The following is a 24,905-nucleotide window of genomic DNA, read 5'->3' as shown; positions in this document are numbered from 1 at the left end:
CCCGCTGAGCGGTGGGCGGTGCTGCAGTGCTCTCTCACCGCCTGCTCCCGCAGCCTCGGCCCCGAGGCTCCTGTGCCGCCCTGGGTATAGATGGATGGCTTCTGGATGAAGAAATTGAGTTTCAGGGTCTGCGTGACTATGGGTTCTCTTGTTTCTCTGTCTTTCTTCCTGTGTGTCTCTCTCCTTGTGTCTCTTTCTCCCTGCTTTTTTTTTTTTTGTCTCTCTGTTTTTATGTTCTCCCTTTCAATTTCTGCCTCTCTTTTCCTTCTCTACCCCTATCTCCAAGTTTTTTGTTCATCTCTGTCTTGAAGTGATCCTTTCCTAATGCACAGCTCTCTCCCTGCCTGGTAGGACCCAAGCTCAGTTAGTCCCTTCTCCAGATGTTCTGGCTGACCCTTATGCTCCCCGTAGCTAAAAAGTCGGCTCCCTCTCTAGTGCCTTTCCTGAAGCATGTTGGGTTTCTGGAGGGGACTCCTTGTGAGATTCAAGCTGTCACTACATGAGCACCCAGGGGTATGAAGTTTGTGTTTGTGCCAGAAGGAGGGGTGCCTGTCTAAAGCTGCAGCCTGGTATGGCCCCTCTGAGCCTCTGAGCATCCCTAGCACCTGTTGAGTATGCCACCTCTAGATGTTTGCAAGGCCAAAAGTGCTTCTGGGCAGCCTTCACTTTGAGGTAATGCTTTCAGGAAGAGCCTGGGTTGTTGGAAGCAAAACCCAGAAGCACTTCCTTTACCTCTGAGCTTAAACTAGAGAACCTGAGGAGGCAGCGCTGCAGGGAGGATGAGGCCAGAGGTCACCTGAGAACCACAGGGGCAACTCACAGTATTTTTACTGGAGCTCTGGGGGTTGAAGGCACATTTGCTGTTTGACATTTTAAAAATTATTTTGGTGCCTTCACTTGGAGCTTGGGAGCTTGCAGATGGGCCTGCCTGTCGAAAAAAGAGTGAAATCTTAAAGTCAAGAGAGAGCTTGCAGACTAGGTGAAGGATTGTGTTTGCTGAAAAAGATTCCAGGGGGAGCTGATTCCTTCTCTGGTGTGTGGATCTGAGGCACTTGCAAGAAAAGAGAACGCTTGCCTTATGCTTAGTTCCCCCGTTCCCTGGGCTGGGAAGGAAAGGAACGGAATGCCAGCATTAGCAGTGTGCGTTGGGACCAAAACCATTCAGAGAAAACACTGTCATTTTCCTCTAATTTGCAAATTGCAGCTATTCATGTTGCATTGAACAGCTGAGGGAAAAGAGCCCCCAGTTTTCACCTGCATTTATTGAGAAGAGGCTGGTAGTAGGAGGGATGCACCAACTTGTGGCTTGTGCTGCAAGCTGGGTATAAGCTTGGTGTGAGCATCCTGGTTAACCACTGCCCATGTTCAAATATACAGAGATAGATTCCAACAGTCTCTTCCAGTAGCCTTATTTTTGCGTGTGATCTTAGAAGCTCCTGGCATGTAAGTCCAGTCCCCAGTTTCCCAGCCTCTGTAAACCTGCAAAATGAATAGAGAGAATAGTGGAACACAGACCCCTTGTTCAAAGACACAGTCACTTTAGGGAAAGAGGAAAAGAACGGGTAGGTGAATCTTCTCTGGGATTGCAGGGTTCAGCTCAATGAAGACTGTCCTGTATAAAAGAAACTCCTCTAAATGGTTGAATTCTTAGCTCTCCAGAGATTTGAGTTTTCTTTTCCCCAGTCCCTGTGGGTTGCTGTGGGGAATGTGTCAAACCTATCATTTGAGATAAAAATTTATGGTGAGGTAAGCTTCTAGGCTGGGGGAAGGAAGACTTAGTGACTGAAATGGGGGATGCTAAGCACTGGGGGGCAGGAAGGAACAAGGAGCTAGCAATGGATGTAACAAATGCTGCAGCTGCCAGCAAAGCCTGGATTGAACTTCCTTCCTGAAAATGAGGACCCGGGCAAGAATGACCACTCAGATGTAAACAGTGTCTCTGACTGGGAATTCTCATCTGCCTGCCGGTGGGCCAGAGCTGAGCAAGTCCTTTCTCTCTCCTCTGTATGCACACTGAACTGCTTAGTAAGTGACATGTCAGAGGACAGGAATCATATTCAGTGGATCTTTCAAATCCAGGAGTTTGAGGCTAATGAAATTAGTGTGAGGCCAGGGCTCTGCCAACTAGAATTAAGTCACTGCAGCCACCCTGCAATGCATTTTCAGCCTGAAGGGAGCATCAGGGAGGAATTTCGGGAGATTTGTTTCGGAGCCTGTACGAAATAATACTCTCCTAATGCTAAGAAAGATTAAATGTAAATTAATATTGACTACGAGTAACATATTTAAAAAATAATCGCCGAGTGGGGGATGGCTTAAAGTGGAGAGATTATATAATATGGTGTCCAAAGAATAAATCTCCTCTGACCACTGTTTCATGGGCTATAAGTAAGATCTATTACAATGGAAAGTAATGGGAACGTTTTTATTCAAGTCTTCTCTGCTATTGACTTGAGAGCAAACACTCTGAGAGTATAAATTACTCTTGCTGTGTGCTGACTCTGAATGAACAATATTTCATGTGCAGTGACATGGTCTAAGCTATAGACTTGGAATTGAATGGCATCTGTTTCAATTGTTTTGTTCTCTCAAGAGCAACTAGATAGAAAAAAGTGGTCAATTTGACCCTTGTGGGAGCGTGTTGCAAATCTAAACCTGTGTCCCTCATACCATAAATGAAATACATTCGTAAATTTGTAAGTGTTTTCCTTCTGTTCATTGATGCTTGAGTATAATCTCAAACTTTGGCAGCAACATTTTATACATAAGTACTTGGTTTTCTTCCTTTCTTCTTTCTCTTTCTCCTCTCTCTCTCTCTCTCTGTTTCTCTCTCTCTCTCTCTCCATCTTATGTAATTGGATAGAACTGGGCACCTAGGATGATGTGGTGTTACTATAGTGGGATTTTTTTTTTAAAAAAAACAACTCTAACTTACCCTTTTAAACATTTCATAAATACAGGTGTCAGTGCCATTTGGAATAGTCTCTATAACAATTTGTCTCCACATTTACTGTGTTTCAGCAAATTTACCTAACAGATGGTGAGTGGGCAATTTTTAAAGGGGCATTTTTTAAAGAGCGGAGGGGGAAGGAATAGAGACAGGCACATACTATATTTGAAGTTACCTCCACGTGTATTTTATGTATGTATACCCATACAATTAAGAAGTCTTTGGATGTTTTATCTTCAAGAATAATTCAGATACTGGATTACTTGAATATCATAAACATTTAGGGTTTAACAGATTCGTTACATATAGACGTTGTATCATGGATTGAAAAGACCATAGCCAGCGGGCAGCAGCGGGCGAAGCGACCGAGCGGCGGCGCGGGCTGGACGGCGGGTGCAGGGGTCCGTGCTTCCTCGCGGTGGAAGGCTGGGGTTCGCCAGAGACGCCGGGTTGCTCCGCGTTGCCAGGTTACTGAGCGCGTGCCCCCCGCCCGCTCTTCCGCCCGGGCCGCCCTCGGCGCCGCCTGAGCCGCGGTGCGGGCTGCGCGGGGCGCCGGGTCCGCGGAAGCCTGGGTCGGGGGCTGCGTGAGGGACTCTCGTCGCGCGTGGACGCTGCGCGAGCGCGCGGGGGACGTAGGGCGCCGACCTGGGGCTTCCCGGCGCTCCGGCTCCGCTCAGGGCGCCCTCTCAGGGGCCTCCGGCGCGAGGCCCCCTTCGTGGTCAAGATGGCGGCGCCCAGGCGGGCCGCTCCGAGGTGAGCTGGAGCTGGGCCCGGAGAGGGGTGAGTCAGCCACGCCCAGGACTTGGACCCCGGGCTCGTCTCCCGTCTCCCGGGGAGCGGCGGGTGAGTGGGCGCGGCCGCGCGTAGGTTCCTCTCGTGGGGTGGTCAGCTCTTCGTGCTCCGCAGACTTCTGTCGTCTGATAGATCTGGGGTGGCCCAGGTTGGAGGCGAGGGTGCTTGATTGGGGAAACCTGAGGGGTTTAAGGACTCTGTTGGGATCGTTTCAGACCCCAGCAAGAAGCTGAACAAGTTTTCTCCTCTCTTCCCGGCTAAGTGTTCTCCCTTCTCTGCAGACGCCAGCTTTTCTGAATCACCTTGTTCCCTGGGGGGATACAGTTGGTGGTTCTGACCGTGGAACGTAGGACCCGGCGCGGGGAAGCCTGAGCTGGTTCTAGTTACTTTGTTTGCAAAGCACTTGTCTTGTCTTTGGAATCTTTGTGTATATAACCAACGTTGGGAAGAGCCAGCGTTTTCTCCTCCAAAACACTGCGAGGGGTAACTTTATACGTAAGAAACAAGTGGGCGTTCACATCCATCTCTTTTCCAACCACTGAGTTTTGGTTGTGTTTCCTTTTTTTAAGTTTGTCTCGTTTTGAACTGATAACAAAACAAACAAACAAAAAAACCATAGCCAGTTACACAAAGTATATACTCTAGTCTCAGTCCTGCCATTAATTAGCTATGTTACCTTAAGTCATTTAATTTTTCTAGGCCTCATTTTTCTCATGTGATGTTTTTTCTTTGGAAAAGTATAGTTTCTCGAAGTCGCTAATCTCTGTGTCATAGTTCAGCTTAGAGAAAACCTGTTCTTATCCAAACTCCATGACATTGTATTTCAGGCTCCAGCTTTGGACTTTGAGTGAGTTGGGGGCAACTTTTTAAGGATATTTTCACACAGCTTTTTTAGTTAATATCAGTCTAGCTGACTTGTCATACTCAGACTTTCTCCCATATTCTTTTGCCAGTGTGTTCCTTAGTCATATATATAAAGACTGTTGTGGGAAAAATGACCTCCTGGGTCAGCTTACTGCATGGTCATCGACACAGGACAGGGAGTAAGATTCTGTGGAATTTACAGAAGCAGATACAGGTTTCATTTTCCATGTCCTCTCCCCTTTCATCTTACAAAAAAACAGCAGGCTTTTCTTGGAGAACTGCCAGATAATGCCATCCTGCCTCCTCAGGGGCCCCGGGGTTGAGTCGCCCAGGGACTGAACTCCAGTAAAGCAGGTGATTGGCTCATGGGTAGGCGTCTGACCTCGGCTAAGTCTATCAGACTGCTCTCCAGGACTTTTCTCTCAGAGCAAAATGGAAGAATTGTCTTTTCTCTCTGGAATTTCTAAGCTGGGGAGATATGACTCTGGGACTCCCAGTGACCATCCAGCACAAGGAGAGACTTTCTGTAAAATAAAGTCTTGCAGAGGTAAGCAGCGCTGAGGGATGGAGAGAGAGCTGGAACCCTGCTGATACTCTGGAACGTCCAGATCCAACTGTATCTGAATATGGCTGCATCCCTGAATTTCTAGTACTTGTTTGTTGAGGTGGTTGTTGTTGTTTGGTTTTTGTTTTTAAATTTCCTTTGACTATTTTGAATTTGTTTTCAGCCATGTGCATTTGAAAGCATCATAGCTAAAAGAGCTAATTTCCTACATTAATGTCAGGTTTGCTGACTGGCATTCCGTAAGTGAAAAATCATATCCGCTATTTTCTTTAAATAAAATCCTTCTAGCTCAGGTTTGAGATATTCAAAACTCTGCCTCCTACCCCCCTCTTTGCAACATTTACTGTATCACCTTGAAGCATTTGTGACCACATCTTTCCCATCTAGACGCAGTTGAGAGAGAGAGCAAAGACTTCTGATATAAACTGCAACCTATACGCCTCCTACCTGGAAGCTTTAGAACATACTTGATTCTTGTCATTAAAGCAAATCTTTTGTTGTTGTCTCCAGGGCACAGAAGCATTTTCATGGCATAATAGAGTACAAAGTACATTAAGCCTAACTCTACTTCTCACCCTCTTTGACTTTAAATAGGCAGAAAAGAACAATCTCAAACACATTTTCCCAACAAATAAAATACATATACGATTATGTTTAGAAGACATTTATGCAACATATAGTCAGACTGATTAATTAATGGCCCTTTTGCCAATTGGCACAGTAAATATATATGTTCGATGTGCTTAATTAAAAAGAAGACAATAACATATTTTTACAGGTTAATTATCTGAGAAGAGTATTGTGCCAGCACACTTGATACTACAGTATTTCATGTTTGACAAGTAACCTTCTTTGAATTATATTTACTGCTAAATGTTTCTTGGATCAAGCTATTAAATTATAAAGTCAAAAGTAAAATGATATGAAATTACAATGATAAAGGGACACATATCCCACTTTATGAGAATAGAAGTTCTAATTTCTTTTCAATACTACTAGTAGTGACCACAATACTAATTTGAGCCCTTACTATGAGCCACTGTGCCCATATACATTTAGTTCTTACAGTAGTTCTGCAAAGGGCATATAATAATCCACACTGTAAAGCTGAAGAAAGTGATTCTCATAGCTGAAAGTCACATAGCTGGTGAGTGGCAAAGTCTAGATTCAAACTTAGAGTCGTCTGACAATGCCCAGGTTGTTGACCACTATGTACACTGCTCAATTGTTGCACCAATAAAGAAGTGCTTGAAATAATTATAGATTTGCCTACCCCGAAACTGCAGTGATTTAAAGACATCAGAGTTGCCAGTTGCTTAACCACATCTACTTACAGTAAGAAATTACATTTTATTTCATTTCTAAAACAAGATTAATTCTGCAGGCCCATCGAAACTTGAGCACACAAATCCTACCTCCAAATGAAAGATGCTTGTTTTCCATTATTCAACACATGGCCCTGTACAGAGGCAATAAATATATAGTAGAATTTTCATTCAAATAAGTGAGAAGAGAGGTTTCTTCTTGTCCTGATTCAGTGCCCATCATTATGGATTATGATGGCTCTTCCCAAACTTTACTTCATTCCCTCCACTCTTTCTACAAAACTCCAGTAATGGAATCCATCATTCAGATATATGTGCAAAGCGAAAGGACTGTATTAATACAGTTGCTGAAAGTCAAGTTGATAGAGCACAGGAAATACATCCTAATAAATGCAACATTAATGTTTGTGTGGGCCTTGGAGTGAGGGGTAGAAGCATTTTCAGTTTAATGGAATATTTTGCCTCTTGCTATGAAAGTGCGGCTTAATAGTCTTGTAATTGGTCATTTACAGAATCCTCCATCTCTGGGTTTCATGCTTTCTTTACTCTGCAGCTGTTGATTCCTTCTCTTGTTCTGGATGGAAGAGAGCCACTTCAAAGGGCTCAGCCTGCCTTTTTGTGTTATTGTTGAGATGAAGATATTTCCATTTATTAAAGCACACTATTTAAACATTTTTATCATGTTTTAAACTTGACTGTGTTCTGAAGGTATGAGCACAGGCAGACATAATGGGGGATGTTTTCCAGGAGAAAACATACTCTTATCAAAGGAATTATCAGAATTTTCATGTATGGATTGAGAATCAAATTCTGGAGTTAGACCTGAATTTAAATTCATACTCACAACTTATTACCAGTCTCATCTTGATCAAACGGTTACCACACTTCTCATCAATTTCCTTATCTTTGAAAGCGGAATAAGAGAAGTATGCCTGGTGGAGTTACACATCAAGCTCATCTGATAGAATATTCATAAGGATTTTGCACAAAATGTACATGGAAATATTTTAGCACCGAGTTTAGCATGCGATTCGTCTTCAATACATTTAAGAGCTATTATTTTATTATTATTATGCTATCACTAAATATCACTATTACTTAAATGTCATTATTGCTAAAATTGCTGTAAAATTACCGCAGTAACCCATGATGAATTCCCCTCTTCTGTTTCCTTTGTTTAAATGGAAAATATATATATAGATCTAGACAGAGAACACTTTAGTGATTCTATTCAGTGGAGTGAGAATTTCCATGGCACTGATTAAAACAAATCCTGAATTGCATGGACTTAAGATAGCAGAGAGGGGCTTCCCTGGTGGCGCAGTGGTTGAGAGTCCGCCTGCCGATGCAGGGGACACGGGTTCGTGCCCCGGTTCGGGAAGATCCCACATGCCGCAGAGCGGCTGGGCCCGTGAGCCATGGCTGCTGAGCCTGCGCCTCCGGAGCCTGTGCTCCGCAACGGGAGAGGCTGCAACAGTGAGAGGCCCGCGTACCGCGAAGAAAAAAAAAAAAAAAAAGATAGCAGAGAGGCTAAGAGATTTGAAGTTAGACATCCCCAAGTGTGAATTCTACTGTGACTCTCTTCTAGCTCTAAAACCTTGAGGAAGTTACTTAAACTTTCTGAGCTTTACTACTAGTTTCCTCATCTGTATCTTTTTCAGGACTATTTATCAAGCATCTTCCTGTTCTCTATGCTTGGACGTATCAATGAATAAATTAGACAAGAGCCTTTGCCTGCGTGCTCCTTCTTGCATGCTTTCTCCCTCCTTACACTCTCGTGTGGAAACGGATGTTATAAATAAATTCTATGCTTTGTCACAGGTTGATGGGCGCTACGGGATAAGGAAAAGGATGTGAAGCTCACTGAAGAGGCTTGCGTTGGGAGTGCTGGAGGCGTGTACAGGTAGGTTCTGATTTTAAATAGGGTAGTCAGGGTGGATTTTATAAGTTGACATTTGAGCAAAGACTTGAAGTGAGGGAGTTGTCAGAATGTATGATGGGGAGACCACTCCCTGGGAGCGGTCCCAAAACTCTAAGGCAGAAATACGCCGGGCAGCTTGGAGGAATATCAAGGAGGCCACCCTGGCTGACTTAGTCAGTGGGGAGGAAGAGACAGCAGGAGGGCTGGAGGTCGGATATGTGATGGGATGGATTGGGTAAGTCCTGGGAGGCCATCACATGCATTGTGTCTTTTACTCTAAGTGTAGGCAGCCAGGGGCAGGATTTTAGCCGAGGTGTGGCATGAACTGTCTCTTGTTTGAAAAGCATAGCTCTATCTGTGGTCTTGAGGATGTGGGGAGAGAGTGGAGTCAGGGAGAATCTCAGGAGGCGACTACAGGATCCTCGAGGTCTATGTTGTTGGCCTGCACCAGGCTGCTAGCGGCTGGTAATTCTCAGAAGTGGCACATTGGGAAGGTTGTGACAGCATTTCGTGGTAGACTGAATGCAAGAATGGAAAGGAAGAGGGGGTCAAGGGTGAATTCGAGATTTAGGGCCTGGGGAACTGGAAAGGTGTGGTTACTGTCACCTAAGATGGAAAAAGTTTGGGGTAGAGCATGTTTGGGGGATTAAAGACCAGTTTTGGAGGTATAAGATTTGAGATGTTTTCGTGACATCCAAGTAGAGATGCTGAGTACACAGTTGGATACACAAGTCTGCAGTTCTGAAGAAAGGTCTAAACTAGAGATACACTTTAATACCATGGAGATATTAAGAATAATTACATGGAAGCGCTATTTTAAAGATAAAATGAAGTAATGCAATTAGCACTCTGTCTTCTCAAAACATTTAATAACTGTTAGCTAAAATAATTACCTGAAATGATAAAATACCTATAGTTTCTTTTGTTGTTTGCAGTAAAAGTGAATAAAATGTCACAATTATTTTAATAGTATTTGTGACACAGTAGTTTTAGTTAAGACACCATGACTACAAACATTTACAATAAACCTTTCAGTCTCCTGCTTTTCACTCTGATAGGGTACTTGGAACCATATTTTGTAAGGTTTAAGTTAGTTGTCATAGGGTACCTCTTTAATTAGAAGTAATTCTGAACTGCCTAGTTCCATGCAGTTTTATATACATATATGTATAATTATTATTTTATGATTTATCAAACTCAGTTGAAAATTTGCATCACTGATATACATTAGAATTTAAGCATTTACCCAGGTACTCAAGGAAAAAAATGTACTTGTCTTGTAATTTCCATAGGGGTACTTACTTTCACATCTTCCCTTCACTTTGCAATTGCAAACATGGCAGGGGAAATATTATCTTACTGGTCTTTGAGTTCCCCTTAGCTATCTGCAAGTCCTTAAACAGCCTTTGTGGCTTAACCAAAATTCTCTTCCATCTTCATTCCGCTAACAGATATTGGTCTAAGCATGTACTTACACTAAAAAATGCATGACCACGTTGTCTCTACACATCTATAATTTTATGTTAACACTAACATTATGTAAGCTATACTTTAATTGTAATTATAACAGATTTTATGTCAACACACATCCATTTCTAGTGTTCATCTGGTGTTCAAGGGGAGAGCAGCATGTCGTAAATTTTATCAAAATATAACATCTGAAGAATAGAACAGAGGGTAATTGTGTAATTCTGTATTCACTCTAATTAAGTTCAGTGGAGTTGGCATAATAGAATTAAGATGAAAGAAAAAGACATCGAGGTACCATGGCTCCCTCTCCTAACACACCCTTTTTGTATCCGAGAGCAGAGACTCAGCACCTTTCTGTACCGAAATGGAGACAGGAAGAGGCCAGAGGATGAATGACAGGCACGAATGAGGTGGAACTTTGAAGAGCAACATGGAAATGAAATACTTCTTTTGTATTTGGTAGGTGGGGAACATGTACCAGCGTGTATGCCTACTGGGACCACGTTTTCCAGAACAGTTAAGCCCAGTGTCAACTATGCTGTCCCACCTTCCTCGTAAGTAGGAACATCCTGTTACTTGAATCTTTGCTTCCTGTTTCTTGATAGCTGGTTGAGAAGATTATCACAGGAACTGCATCTTGTTAGCAAATACACTGTTTTGAAATGATTGACACTCACTGAAGAGTGGCAACTCCAAGCTTGCTCTCTCTTGATCTTGGATTATTTAAGTCTGGAGTGCAGGAGTGGGTTATGGGGAAAGACCATTGGAATTCTTATGTCTTCAGCATAATGGTTATAGCATAATGGTTAGGAGTGTAGGTGCTGGTTCAAATCTCTGCTTTCCACTTGCTAACCATATGAGCTTGGGCAATTTACCTGATTACCTGAACCTCAATACTCCTGCCTATAAAATGATGTTAATAATATTTCATCCTCATAGACTTGTTTTCAATGTTAAAATGAAGTCACTTACACCAAGCACTTAATACAATGCCTAGAGCATAGTAAAGTCTATTATTATTACTATTACTACTACTAATACTATTATTACTATTACTGTCACGATGCCAGGTGCTATTTTTCCTATGCCTTATTCCATTATCTTCTGCCCTGTCCCCCCATTTCTGTCTTGTTTCTGTACAAGGGTAGGTTTGTCACAGAGCATTTTCTTTCCCTAGTGTCTGACTCTTAGTCATCAAGGTGACTGGTCCACGACCCGGCATTCATTGCTGCTCGTTGAAGCAACCCGTTTTGAGAAGGGGAGTTGGATATTGATGCCAAGTTGGGTCAAGGAGAGAGAATTTTCTCTCTTCGGCACTCAGCTAAGTGAAATATTCAGGCCTCAGAAGGAGAATCAGGCAAAGGGCAACATGCTTAATTTCATACCTTAGTGATTAAGAACAAGTCAGACAGGCTGGATTTGAACTCATTTCCGTCATGTACTGACAATGGGATCTTAGGTGCTTTTGTAACCCGTCTGAGGCTCAGTCAACATCTGAAAGAGATGAATAACATTATCAGGACCTAGCGTATAGCCTCGTTGTAATAAGTGAGTAAATCCTTTTAAAACGTTCAGCACGTTGTTTGGCATATAAACACTTAATAAAATTTAGCTTCTTTGACTACTGCCGCTGCTAATATTATTAAGTAGCTGAGCAGATCCGAGGCCCATTTTTTTCTTAGATTGCACATAATCATTTGGACAACCAGCTCACATTGATCAACCGTTGCTTATATATAAACCCCCATGAACCCAAAGGTGCTTTAACTGTCTCCCAGTCAGAGCCTGTTCTGGGAGCAGAAGCAACACCGGCACTACCCCCGTCATCTTTGCCTTTATTGTCACTACACTCGCCTGCCGTACTGAGCACTTTCTGTTTGCCAGGCACCAAATTTAGCCCTGCGTATGCACTATATCATGTAGTTCTCACACTCAGGTGGGAGACATTATCATCGTCCCCAATTTTCCGATAAAGACGCCGAGGTGTTGGAAAGGTAAGAAACTTGACCCACAGCAAGAGATGGAGCCGGAGTATTCAAACCCTTCTCTCTGACCTCAAGAACCCTTAAATATTAGCATACTACTACATCCTGGTAAGAAAATCTGCTTCCAGCCACTCTGGTGAGAGTAGAAATGATTCTCAGTCCCCACATTCCTCTATTGCCCATGCCACCCTAGCCTCAGGACTAGGTGGGAAAGGAAGTGATCTCTTCAAAGAGCAGCCAAAGGGAACCTACTCCCTTCTGCCTTTTCGTAATCAACTAACCAATATTTTATTTCCTTCTTAAGAGTCCCCACGTGTTCCTTTTGGTACTTAGCTTGGCCTTTTAGAATTCTGACATTCTGTACATGACTCATCCACTGTATTTCATGTTAATTTATTGAGGTCAAGTATAGGGTCTTACTCATCCTGAAGTCCGGTTATCCCCTGTCACATCTAACTCTGTTCTTTTCTTCTTGTAGGACATCTGCAGATATTTATTTGAATTTTGTTGAATTGTTCTCATCAATAGTACATTAAAAGTTATACAGAAAGTGATTTCTTATAAGGAAAACCATCTAAATAGATTTCTAGCTCTTTACTTTTTATAGCACTATTGTAGAGATTATAGATCTCCAGGTAGTATTTTTTAGATTGAGTTCTTCATATCATCTTATTTTTACATATAATGATAAATCTGAATTTTCTCTATCAAAGCTCTGAGACTTCACTGGCTTATAACTTAGCTTGTTGATATGTGTTGTTGACTTTTCCATTTACAATGATGTTTGATCCTGGTAAGGATGGGGCTGGGTGGGAAGGTACATCTTAGGGCCATCAATTGGTTTTGTAGAGAACTAACAGAAAGATCTAAAGTCTCATCATATTTCTGCAGAACTCATGAATCATTTTATTATAATTCCATTCATTCAGGGAGTATAAAACCATTTTCAAATTGTTATTCCTAATTTGTTCATCTTCTCTTCCTTAGTCTTAGTGAGAAGAGAGCAGGCTGAATGGAAGACAGTCATTATGACCACTGGGGCCACTAAGGTAGGCATCAGTCCCAGAGTTTTGTTTTCATCTCTCCGCTATTAATAGTGGCTAATGTCTTGAGTGCTTACTTGGTGCAAATTACTTAGCCGACCATGGCAAATGGGTTGTGTCATTTCATCCCCTGATAGTCATACAATTAATGTATGTATTATTATGATATCCCATAATGCATACATGGAACAGAGCCTCAGAAGTAGTTATTTGCTCACCAAAATATGGTAGATGTGGAATTTGGACTGAGGTCTGATAGACTCCTAAATCACTCCTAGTGATTTTTACCACTAAATTAAAGTTGTATACCTCTGGAGAGTAGATAGTTTCTAAAATTTCCTCAGCTCTAATGTTTTATAATTAAATTTTTGTCTGATGGCAAGCTTAACAGTTAAGATGGGTAGGACGGAATGCCAGCCTGTTGAATGGAATTTCCCTGAAATGAGCCAGTTCACTCATTCATTCACTCAGCATGTACTGAATGTTTGCTCTGTGCAAAGGCATTTTAGGCATCACAGTGGAGTGAGCGCCCCTTCCATAGACTCTCCTGCAGCACTCAGAGAAGTCTTGGACTGGTTTGCCTGTTATGGAATGGGGCTTGGTGATAGAAGCCTGGTTTGTCCTCCACTGATAAAACTAAGACATGCTCATATGAGTTTAGAGGCATCTTGAAGCCGTGGGATAGTAACACATATGAATCTTACCATTTTTGCCTGGGATTAATGATATAAAGGCTTTGGATTTGGGTATGGAAAATGGGTGCAATTATGGGCGTGTTGGTTCTACATATATATGGACATCACGTGTCATCAGCCTGCAGCTACCTGCCATTCCTCACTACTCCTTCTTTTCACAAACCAAAGAAGTACCTTCTTATCTCTCCTGTGGATAAGCTCTTGACAGTGGCACTAGGGCCTCCCTCAATAAGTACATCATTGGCTAAACCAGTGGTTTCTCAGATATGCTCATTGAACAACCCTTAAGGTGGATTGACATTCCACTGCCGAGAATAGAATATGGTGTTCTTTAGAAATCGGGGGGAAAAAATAGGCCACCAGATGTACTTTCTTTAATTTAAATTGTTTATATATATGAACAATTGTTATATATGTGTATGTATACTTGTTCATATATATGAATGATTTAAAAGTGAAGAGATAGATATATACACACACATATATATATGTATATTTAAATTTTGGCTTCTGTTAGCAAGTAGTAGATTAAATTATTAGCAGATCCATACTGCAGGGAAATAACCAATCAGATTGCATTCAATAGCTTGCTTTTTTGTAGATTTATGGTTGTGATTTTATATCTGCAGGTATGTTTGCTGAAGAAAATATTTCTGCCACTTTACACAAAATTAAATTCATTTAATACCAATGCGGTATAAAGCAGAAACTAACACACCATTGTAAAGTAATTATACCCCAATAAAGATGTTAAAAAAAAAATAAAAAAAAAAAAAAAATAATAATTATAGATGAAAAAAAAAAAAAAAAAAAAAAAAAATACCAATGCGGCATGTCTCAACTGTCTTAATACAGTTTTAATCTTGAATCGCATCAGAAGTATGAAATTAGAATCATACCCCAAAATCATTTGAAGATATAATTACTTTCATTTCCCTTATACTTTTGAGACTTTTGAAAAACAAGTATTTAGTTGTACTTATCTGTTTCTGTCTCTCTAAGCATAGCAAACACTGAAACACAATTCTTTTTAAAAGTCAGTATTGAAAATATATTGTCCAAGATGATCAAAACTAAGGAAGTGGCAAAGAAATTCAAAAATTTAACCTTCAAAGGGAGCTTTTTTTGTGAATGTGTAGTACTTGTTCTTCTGAAGGAATTAATCTTTTTAAAAATTTAATTAACTTATTTTTTATTGAAGGATACTTGGTTTACAGCGTTGTGTTAATTACTGCTGTACATCAAAGTGACTCTGTTATACATATGTATATACATTCTTTTTCATATTCTTTTCCATTATGGTTTATCACAGAATATTGAATATAGTTCCCTGTGCTATAGTAGGACCTTGTTGTTTAGCCAATCTATATATACCAGTTTGCATCTGCTAATCCCAAACTCCCAGTTCATCCCTCTCCCACCTGCTTCCCCCTTGGCAGCCACCAGTCTATTCTCTATGTCTCTGATTCTGTTTCTGTTTCATAGATAGGTTCATTTGTGTCATATTTTAGATCCCACATATAAGTGGTATCATGGTATCTGTCTTTCTCTTTCTGACTTACTTTGCTTAGTATGATAATCTCTAGTTGCATCCATGTTGCTGCTGCAAATGGCATTATTTCATTCTTTTTTTTTAATGGCTGAGTAGTATTTCATTGTATATATGTACCACATCGTCTTTATCCATTCATCTGTTGATGGACATTTAGGTTGTTTCCATGTCTTGGCTATTGTGAATATTGCTGCTGTGAAGATCAGGGTGAATGTGTCTTTTTGAATTATAGTTTGGTCTGGATATACGCCCAGGAGTGGGATTGCTGGATCATATGGTAGGTCTATTTTTAGTTTTCTGAGGAACCTCCATACTGTTTTCCACAGTGGCGGCACCAACTTACATTCCCACCAACAGTGTTGTAGGAGGGTTCCCTTTTCTCCACACCCTCTCCAGCATATGTTATTTGTAGACTTTTTAATGATGGCCATTCTGACTTGTGTGAGGTGGTACCTCATGGTAGTTTTGATTTACATTTCTTTAATAATTGGCAGTGTTGAGCATCTTTTCATGTGCCTGTTGGCCATCTGTATTTCTTCTTTGGAGAAATGTCTCTTTAAGTCTTCTGCCTATTTTTTTGATTGGGTTGTTTGCTTTTATTGTCATCGAGTTGTATGAGCTGTTTGTATATTTTGGAAATTAAGCCCTTGCTGGTCGCATCATTTGCAAATATCTTCTCCCATTCTGTAGGTTGTCTTTTCATTTTGTTTATGGTTTCCTTTGCTGTGCAAAAGCTTGTAAGTTTGATTCGGTCCCCTTTGTTTATTTTCATTTTTATTTCTATTGTCTTGGGAGACTGACCTAAGAAAACATTGGTATGATTTATGTCAGAGAATATTTTGCCTGTGTTCTCTTCTAGAAGTTTTATGGTGTCATGTCTTATGTTTAAGTCTTTAAGACATTTTGCGTTTATTTTCGTGTATGGTGAAAGGATGTGTTCTAACTTCACTGGTTTATATAAGGCTGTCCAACTTTACCAACACCACTTGCGGAAGAGACTGTCTCTTTCCCATTATATATTCTTGCCTCCTTTGTCAAAGATTAATTGTCAAAGATTAACTGAGGTGTGTGGGTTTATTTCTGGGCTCTGTATTCTGTTCCATTGATCCATATGTCTGTTTTTGTGCCAATACCACGCTGTTTTGATTACTGTGACTTTGGAGTACTGTCTGAGTCTGGGGTGGCTATGCCTCCAACGTTGTTCTTTTTCTTCAGGATTGCTTTGGCAATTCTGGGTCTTTTATGGTTCTGTATGAATTTTAGGATTATTTATTCTAATTGCGTGAAAAATGTCATGGGTAATTTGATAGGGATCGCATGAAATCTGTAGATTGCTTTGGGTAGTATGAGCATTTTAACAATATTAATTCCTCCAACCCAAGAACATGAGATGTCTTTCCATTTCTTTGAATCATCTTCACTTTCCTTTATTAATGTCTTACAGTTCTCAGCGTTTAAGTCTTTTGCCTTCTTGGTGAGGTTTATTCCTAAGTATTTTATTTTTGTGGTTGTGATTTTAAAAGGCATTGTTTTTTTACATTCCCTTTCCAATATTTCATTGTTGGTATAAAGAAATGCAACCAATTTCTGTATGTTAATCTTGTGTTCTGCTACCTTGCTGAATTCGTTTATCAGTTGTAGTAGTTTTCATGTAGAGTCTTTAGGGTTTTCTATATATAGTATCATATCATCTGCATCTAATGACAATTTTACCTCTTCCTGAAGGAATTAATCTTGAAGTTCTACTAAGACTTTTGGGATACCTGTTTTAATGAGCCACTACTTCCTGCCTGAGATTGCACTATGCACCAGAGATTCTAGAATTAGCACAATAAAACTAATAATGCAAACAACAGCAACAAATCTTCACAAACCTTCCTTGCAAGGAAGTAAAGTCCACTGGAAACACAGACAAGTGAAACACACATTCAAAATGGCAGTGATTCTCAAACATTTATGTGCTGAAAAATCATGACAAGCATGATAACCAGGGCAATTACTAGACCCCTTCTCCAGCTGGTCAGGTGTAAGGTCCTGTAACTCTATTTTTGGTGACTGCCTCCAGGAGAGTCTGAGACAGATGTTCTCAGTTGTCGTCAACCTTTAGTGTGCATCAGATTTGCCTGAGAATATTGTTAAAACACAGATTGCTGGGCTCCAGTGCCAGAGTTCTAACCAGTTCCCAGGTGTGGCTGATATTGCTGGCCCAGGGACCACATTTTGAGAACCACCTTTCAAAACTCTGCAGTATGCGGTTGTGTGTGTTGTGAATGAGACGGGCCCAGAGAACCAAAGGAGGGCAAAGGGACTCTGCCCTAAATTAGTCAAAGGTAACAGTAGCAGCTAGAATTGATTGACCCAAGAAAAAATTATAAGAACTTTACCTGCATTTGCTCATTTAATCCTTTCAGTAAGGTACGTAGGTGCTACTTAGTGTTCCTCTTTTACAGGGGTGTCCAGAGAAGGTAACTACTTTGCCCACGTCCCAAACTGGTAAGTAACAGATTAAGAATTCAAGTCTAGGAAGTCTGATTCCAGAGCCCACACCTCTCCCCTTTCTGCATGTAGAGAGGAGTAAAGGGTTGTTGTGAAGCCTTCCTGGGGGCCCTGGCCTCTGAGTGTAGATAGAAGGATGAGTGGACATAAAGATCATTATTTGTGTGTGGTGGGGGTAGGGGAGGAAGTATGAGGGCTTCCAGAAGAGCCCGCCCTCCCCATACATCTGCTATAAGCAAGTCTGATGATCAGGAGTCCGGAACATGAGTATGACTATGGGATACTGAGAAGGGTTCTAGAACCCTGAGGTTAGAGTTCTGGATCAGTTAGTAGGTAACAGAAAGTGAATGAGTGATTTACCTTACTTTCCACGGGTAGCAGGAAGTTTGGAGATAGTCCCTCTAGCGTTAGTCCAGCTGCTGAAGGGCATCACCAGGGGACTGGGTTGCTTCGCTCTTCCAGCTTCCACGTCTCTAGCACGTCCACATAGCTTCAAAGTGACCCCAGAATCTCCAATAGTGTTCCAACAATTGGGGCAGGAAGAAAGAAAAGGAAAAAAAAAAGAAATTAAGTAAGAAAAAAAAGGCAGTGTCTAACTCAGAGAGCAAATTTTTTACCACAGATGGTCAGCAGACTTGCACTTAGATCTCATCAGCTCGGATTTTAAACTGGCCACCTTAGCCTTAAGGATAATGGGGTCTCCTAAACCAGGGCTCTGATAGTAAGGAATAAGGAGAGAGTGGTACTGATTAGCAGTGCCTACTGTCCCAAACAAATATTATCCCCAAACTATTTTTTTTATCCTATATTTTACTTTAAAGAATGGAGGGGAAACATTATGTATCTGTAAATAGCCTTTTAGAAAGGGTACAATTATATAGTTATACAACCCCCTGGAGGGCTCCTTTCTTCTAAAATCTCTTTAAAAACTGTTCAAGGTTAAGGACATTTTTATCTTAATTTAGTCACTTGCAGTCGATTATCTTGGAATGACATCCTCTCTCTGCAGATGTTCTGTCAGGCTTTAGAAGATTCTAGAAGTGGACAGAGAAGTGTTATGGTACATGTATTTGCAATATGCACGTCTTTGAAATGAAATCCATTTAGGGACCAAAAGGCATTCCATGTCTTTGCTATACATTTTCACATATTTGCCTTTCCAGAATTCCTTTGAGCAAATCTGTTAGATGTAACCCATCCGTTTCTCCCATCTGAATTCTTTATTACTAAACATTCTTCAGTATGCTCTCACTCCCCTCTGTCTAAGGCGTTTCTCTGGGTCCTCACCCTTCTCATCTCATATGTGAATGCGTATCTTAAACTGAAGCAACAGTCTGCTATGACTTCTCCATAACTTGAAGAACCCGTCTTTGTGGGAAAAAAAGTAGACTTACTAACTTAAAAGGTAGAATGCGCGCAATGTTTCTGAGAGTTAAAAACTAAGGTAAAAACATAAGCAAGGGAAAAAACTTACAGTGGATCCTTTTCAAAGACTTTATTTTACAGAGAAGGCAACTGAGGTTTAAAGAAAAAATGCGTTAGTTAAACACTAAATAATAAACCTTAAACCTCAGTGGAGCAACACATGGACAGTTCATTTCTCACTCACTCAGGAGTGTAGTATGGACTTTGGTGGTCTGAGGGTCAGTTTTCTGCTCAGTTATTCAGGGACCCACCACCTTCATCAAGTGGCTCTACGTTTGTCCTAAAAAGGAAAGGAGAGAGGAAGCTGCAAGCTACAATTATCAACTCGTTATCCTTCAGACATAAACTCTTCAGGTCACCTCTGGTCACATTCTTTGGGATAGAACCATACCCAGATGCAAGCGGAGATGGAGAATGTTGTTCCTATCTTGGTCCTAGTGATGCCTCTACAGGCTGGAGGAGCTAATTAAAGTGTAGTGAACAGCTCGTTGTTTCTGCCACAATGAGTGATTAGCCTAAGGCTGTGGATTAATTATGTGTGTGTCACATATACATATAATACACACAAACATATATATGTGTGTGTATATATCCATTTTTTAGCATGAGTTGACACATGGGGCTTCTGCCGTATCAAAAGAGTACAAACTGCCTCTTGTTGCTTTTTCTTAATTGAAGTTGACTACTACTATCTATTTCCCTTCATTTTGCTACCTCCCCCCCTGCCGCCTGTCAGTATTATATGAAAATTCTGAAAGAAATAATTTCAAAGTTCCCAGTGCTTTTAAGGGTAATAGAATACTCAGACCTTAACAATTTTCCTGTGTGAAACTTTTGCCAGACTAAAATAGTTAACTTACGAAAAGCAAATTTAGATTGATACAAAAGAGAAAATAAGCTGATTTTTTTTTTTTTTTACACAAATACCCTGAGCCAGGATGGAAAATAAATGGAAAACTGGAGGAATTTAGATCCTTTTGTTGTAATTTAAATATTTTTAATTGTAAAAATAATACAGGCTCATTGCAGAAACTCCAAAATTGAAAGGATTTAAAGAAAAAAGGAAAAATAACTCAAAATCCCATTTCTGATAAATCATCTCTGTAACATTTTTGAGGGTATCTTTTGAAACTTTTTTGTGACGGGGTGCATATAAATACAATGCAAGTATAAAATACCTTCAATTATTATATCAAACTACAAAACAGTTCTATAACATTTTTATTTAGTAATATAAGTATGACTACTCACCACCTAATAAAAATCTGCAGCAGCATTTTTAATGGTTGAACAGCATTCTATTATTTATTGAACCAGTCCCTACTGTTCAACATTTAGATTATTCCTGTTTTGCTTTGCTAAACAATGAGACAAGCATCCTTGTTCATATGTCTTTGAGCATTTGTTTACTTCCTTAGAATGGACTTCTAGAACTTGAATGGCTGGTTGTCAGTTCTGGTACATACTGACATATTGTCTTCCAGAAAGGTTACCGTGCTTTTTATTTCTACCAAGAATTTAACATCCAATGTGGTTTCTTACACACACTCATCAGTACCAGTATTATCAATATCAATACCAGTATTATCAAGTTTTTTAAAACTTTGTCATTCTAGCTCAGTAAAATATGACACCTGAATTATTTTATTTGTATTTCTTTGATTAATAATAGCAAGGTTGAACATATTTTCATATCTTTATTGGCTGTTAATACTTTTTAGTTTGTGACTTTATGGCATCCATTTTTCATCGATGTATAACAACCTTTTATATATCAATGTGTTTATTTTGTTGTTTGTTGTCAATGCAATTTTTTTCTCTTCATTTATTAATTTTTATTTTGTGTGTGTTGAACTTCTTTGATACTGTCAAGTCTATTCAAAAACCCTTTAATGAACACAACAAATGTGGAAAATCAGTCATTCTCCTGCATTTTGTAATCAATGTATTTCCTTTTGGGCAGTATGGAAATGTAGGTTCTTATTTCATCTTATGGTTGGAAAGAATCTATTCCCTCGGAAAGGGATTATAGTCTCCATGATGCAGTAATGGGAGATTTTATAGGGTAGGCAGGGTCTACAGAAGAAAAAACCCTAAATCACACTCCATTGGTGGTTGCCTTATTTATAAAAATGGCATTTGAGGTTGTGTGACTGCCATCAGGTAAGCAAAATTAATTTTTAGCATGAAGTACTCCGATCAGCAAGAACAGCCTAGGATAGGCTAGCAGTAAGAAGTGAGGGGTTATGGGATTGGGGCATAGCCTCTGTTTCCTCCAATGCAGCTGGAAATTTAAACTCTGGGGCTCCTGCTTGATCCAATCAGCCCAGCTAGTATGTGTTGCCAGGTAGGGTGAATAGACTCAGAAGTACAAGAGCTCATCCTTGGTCCCCTCTGGAAATGAGCAGAGAATACTGTGTCAAGCAGAGGTGATCAGTCCATGGTCTGGAGACTTGGATCTCCTCACATAGTCCTTAAAGTCAGGGTGAGACAAAATGCCAATACAAATCATATTGATGACAGTATCAATGAGGTGACATTGAGTCCTTTGACCCAACGTGTGTCTGCAGTGTGCCATCCATTAGTAAATGGGCAAAGCCATTTGACAGATCTATCTGATACAGTGAATGAATCTGACACTCATAGTTTGAAAAACTGAAACTGTATCCATTTGTCAAGAACAGTGGCTACTTGTTCTGCTTTATTCCCCCTGGTAGAACTAGGTAACATTGCAGGCAGTAAGACGTTCCGGCATTTCACCCTGGAGTAGCCCCCAAACTGAAGAAGCTGTCTTATCAGTAGTTAGCTCCTTGTCACCAAGAATATTAAAGTAGATTTGTATGATTAGCAAATTAAAGAGACTGTAGTGCCTACCACTACTGTATTCACTAAGGCACCCAAGTTATTCTAAAGAAATCCTAATAATACATTAGGACCGTTTTGAATATTTTTATTTGATTAGCCATAATCTTCTAGTTATAACATCCATCACCATTTTGACCACTGAAACTTGGCCTTCTTTTCTTACAGCCTAGCCCTGTGGTCTTGGGCTAATCACTAACCTGCTTAGATACAATTTTCTTCTCTATGAAATAGAAACAATATTATATGCTATGAAGGACTGCAGGAAGATGAGCTGTAATGTTTATCAAGTGCCTGGTAAGTAGCCTGGCCCATAATAAATACTTGGCTAATTGTAGATGTTAGTTTCATTTTTAGTTTTATTTCCAAACATTGCTCTTTACTTTTGGAACTCTAAAATTTGTTTTGAGAGTGGAGGACTTGTTGTTTGGATTCCTCCAACACTCTCTGTATATTCTGTACTTCTATCCCTAGATCATTTATATTAATGGAATAAATGATCTTTGGTCTGGTGATTCCAAGGTGACGAGGAGCTAAGTGGAGGTTCAGTATACACCTGGAAGTATGGATTTTCATGCCCAGTGCAAATGTGGGAAAGGCATTATTCCCACATTATAAAGGGGGTAAAGACCTCCAACTTGAGGAGACTCTGGGTTGAGAGATGAGAGATCCTACAGGGTACCACAGGGGCTTTTATGTTCTGTAGCAAGAATTTGCACCTTATACCCTTGTAGTTAGAAGTAAAGCATACCACATAACTAATATGTAGTAAGCATTAGAGTTAGAATAAATACCATTTATTTAACGTTTCCTTTGTGTTAAGCATTTTACAGTTACAACATATGGATGGATACTATATTGTAATGGTTAAGAGTGTAATTTTTTGAGCTGGATAATCCTGGATTGGAGTCTCTTGTTTATTACCTCTTTTTTTTTCTGTTTTATTGAGGTATAATTGACAAAATTGTAAGATAGTCAAAGAGTATATCATGATGATTTGATATACATATGCGTTGTTAAAGGATCCTTCCCATCACGTTAATTAATACATCTTAACAGCTCATGACACCTTTTTCCTTTTTTTCTTTTTTTGGTGAGAACACTTAAGTTCTATTCTCTCAGAAAATGTTAGTTATACAATACAGTATTATTGACTGTAGTAACTATGTTATACAGTAGATCCTCAGACCTTATTCATCCTGCAGCTGAAAGTTTGTACCCTTTTACCAGTCTTCCCCTCTTTTCCCCACCCACACCCCAGCTCCTGGCAACCAGTTTTCTACTCTGTTTCTATGAGTGTGGCTTTTTTTCTTTTTAGATTCCATATATAAATGATAGAATTCGTATTTATCCTGTCTGGCTTATTTCATCAGCATAATGCACTCCTGTTTCATCTATATTGTCACAAATGAAAGGATCTCCTTCATTTTTTTAAGGCTGAATAATATTCCATTACCTCTTAAATGAGTGACTTTTGGTACATTGTTTACACTTTCTAAGCCTCAGGGTTTCTTTTCTTCTGTAAAAAAAATATATATATATACACACTAACAGGTTATTTTCTGATATGTGGAATGTTTGTTGAATCAACAAATAATTAGTTGAGATCATAAATGTGACACTTAGCACTGTATTAACATTTATTAATACTCTCCCTGTTAATTTCTACAATAAAGTGCATAATAAGTAACAATAATAATAGGACTAGTAGTAGTTTTAGCAAATGCATAGGATGTGCCAGGCATCATATACTGTACTACCCTCCTTCATGTGTACCACAAGTTACATGTGGATATCATCTTCCACGTTGTTTCCTTTAAAGAAAATTGAAGCTCAGCAAGATTGAGTAGCTTGCTCCAGATGTGAACTCAGGTCTGAATCACTCCACATATAGGTTCTTAATGACTCCATGTCTTTAATTCCACATCTGCATTTGTTTGTTGTTGTTGTTTTTAACTTTCCAAGCATCTGATCTGAAATTCCTTTCTCTGGGGAATTTTCCACTTTGTGGGTCTTGGTGAGAAACAGAGCCTTCCTCTCGTTATACAAGCTGAACACGTCAGATACACTGTTTACTCACATGCTCAGTCTCCCTTACAGATGGAAAACAGTCGGGCAACCTTGGGTTGGCCAACTGCACCCCTCTCTTGGATTTGGAATGACAAATAAATGGTGTAAAGAAGCAAGGCCAGCAGTGCTGGGTCAACCTCCTGTTTCCTGTTCCTGCTTGGTAGCAAGGCCAGCTAGGACTTATAACATCACTTTGGCCTGATCCTGTAATTGCAATAGCATAGCCTTGGCTTTCGGTTGTTTAGTTACTGAGACCTAACCATAAACTTCCAAAAGTTTCCTTTTCTGCTCAAATTAGCCGTATCCGGTTCCTGATGATTCCAAATAAGACCTTTCCTGATATACAATGGTGACCTACTTATCCAGGCAGATGTAACATCGTCCTGGTAGGGACAGGGGGCAGGCAAGTTCCTTGAACAGCTGAACAAGAAGAAAAAGACCTAAGAAGGAAGAATTGAAGCCAGTTCTGCTTGTGTTATAATTCTACCCGCAGCTGCCTCTGTTTCACAGAGCACATGCTAAGGACCATGTCCCTTCCCCTGTAACAGACGAGCAAAGTAGACCCAGGCCTTCCAACCCAGAGACCAGCTGAGCTGTACCATGGGCAATCTAGGATATGAAAGACTTCACTCAATGTCTTTGTCACTTGACACATTGTTCCTCTCTTTGGGAAGTAGCTTCTTTGTGTGACAAGAATATGCTAAACCAACACTTAAGTGGACAGAGGTGAAAGATGCCAAAATTAGCTACAGAAAAAAAGGCGTAAAGACTTGTATTTTCTGTTATTTGAAGGTGTTAAGACCCCACATAGAATATGAGTCCTTTAAAGGAGAGTTGTGAATGGCCCAGGGAATGTTGAATTTCCATGTGGCAATATGTTCTTGATCAGT

The 24,905-nt window shown here is 40.1% G+C and overlaps 1 long non-coding RNA gene across 4 annotated transcripts; it reads left to right on the top strand.

Moving 5' to 3' along the window:
* Positions 1-1,351: 1,351 nt before the first annotated feature.
* On the top strand, positions 1,352-24,064 carry LOC307183222. 4 transcript variants are annotated; one of them, XR_013827432.1, is made up of 6 exons: positions 1,352-3,793; positions 8,318-8,399; positions 10,351-10,441; positions 12,860-12,921; positions 17,613-17,655; positions 22,114-24,064. It is a non-coding gene; the product is annotated as an uncharacterized lncRNA (long non-coding RNA). The 4 variants fall into 4 exon arrangements; XR_013827431.1 differs by lacking the exon at positions 17,613-17,655; XR_013827433.1 differs by having other exon boundaries at positions 17,613-24,064.
* The last annotated feature ends 841 nt before the right edge of the window (positions 24,065-24,905 follow it).

This window comes from Stenella coeruleoalba (assembly GCF_951394435.1).
Source record: "Stenella coeruleoalba genome assembly, chromosome: 3".
Classification (NCBI taxonomy): Eukaryota; Metazoa; Chordata; class Mammalia; order Artiodactyla; family Delphinidae; genus Stenella; species Stenella coeruleoalba.
The sequence above is the reverse complement of the archived record's forward strand: the minus strand, read 5'-3'. Positions and strand labels throughout refer to the sequence as shown.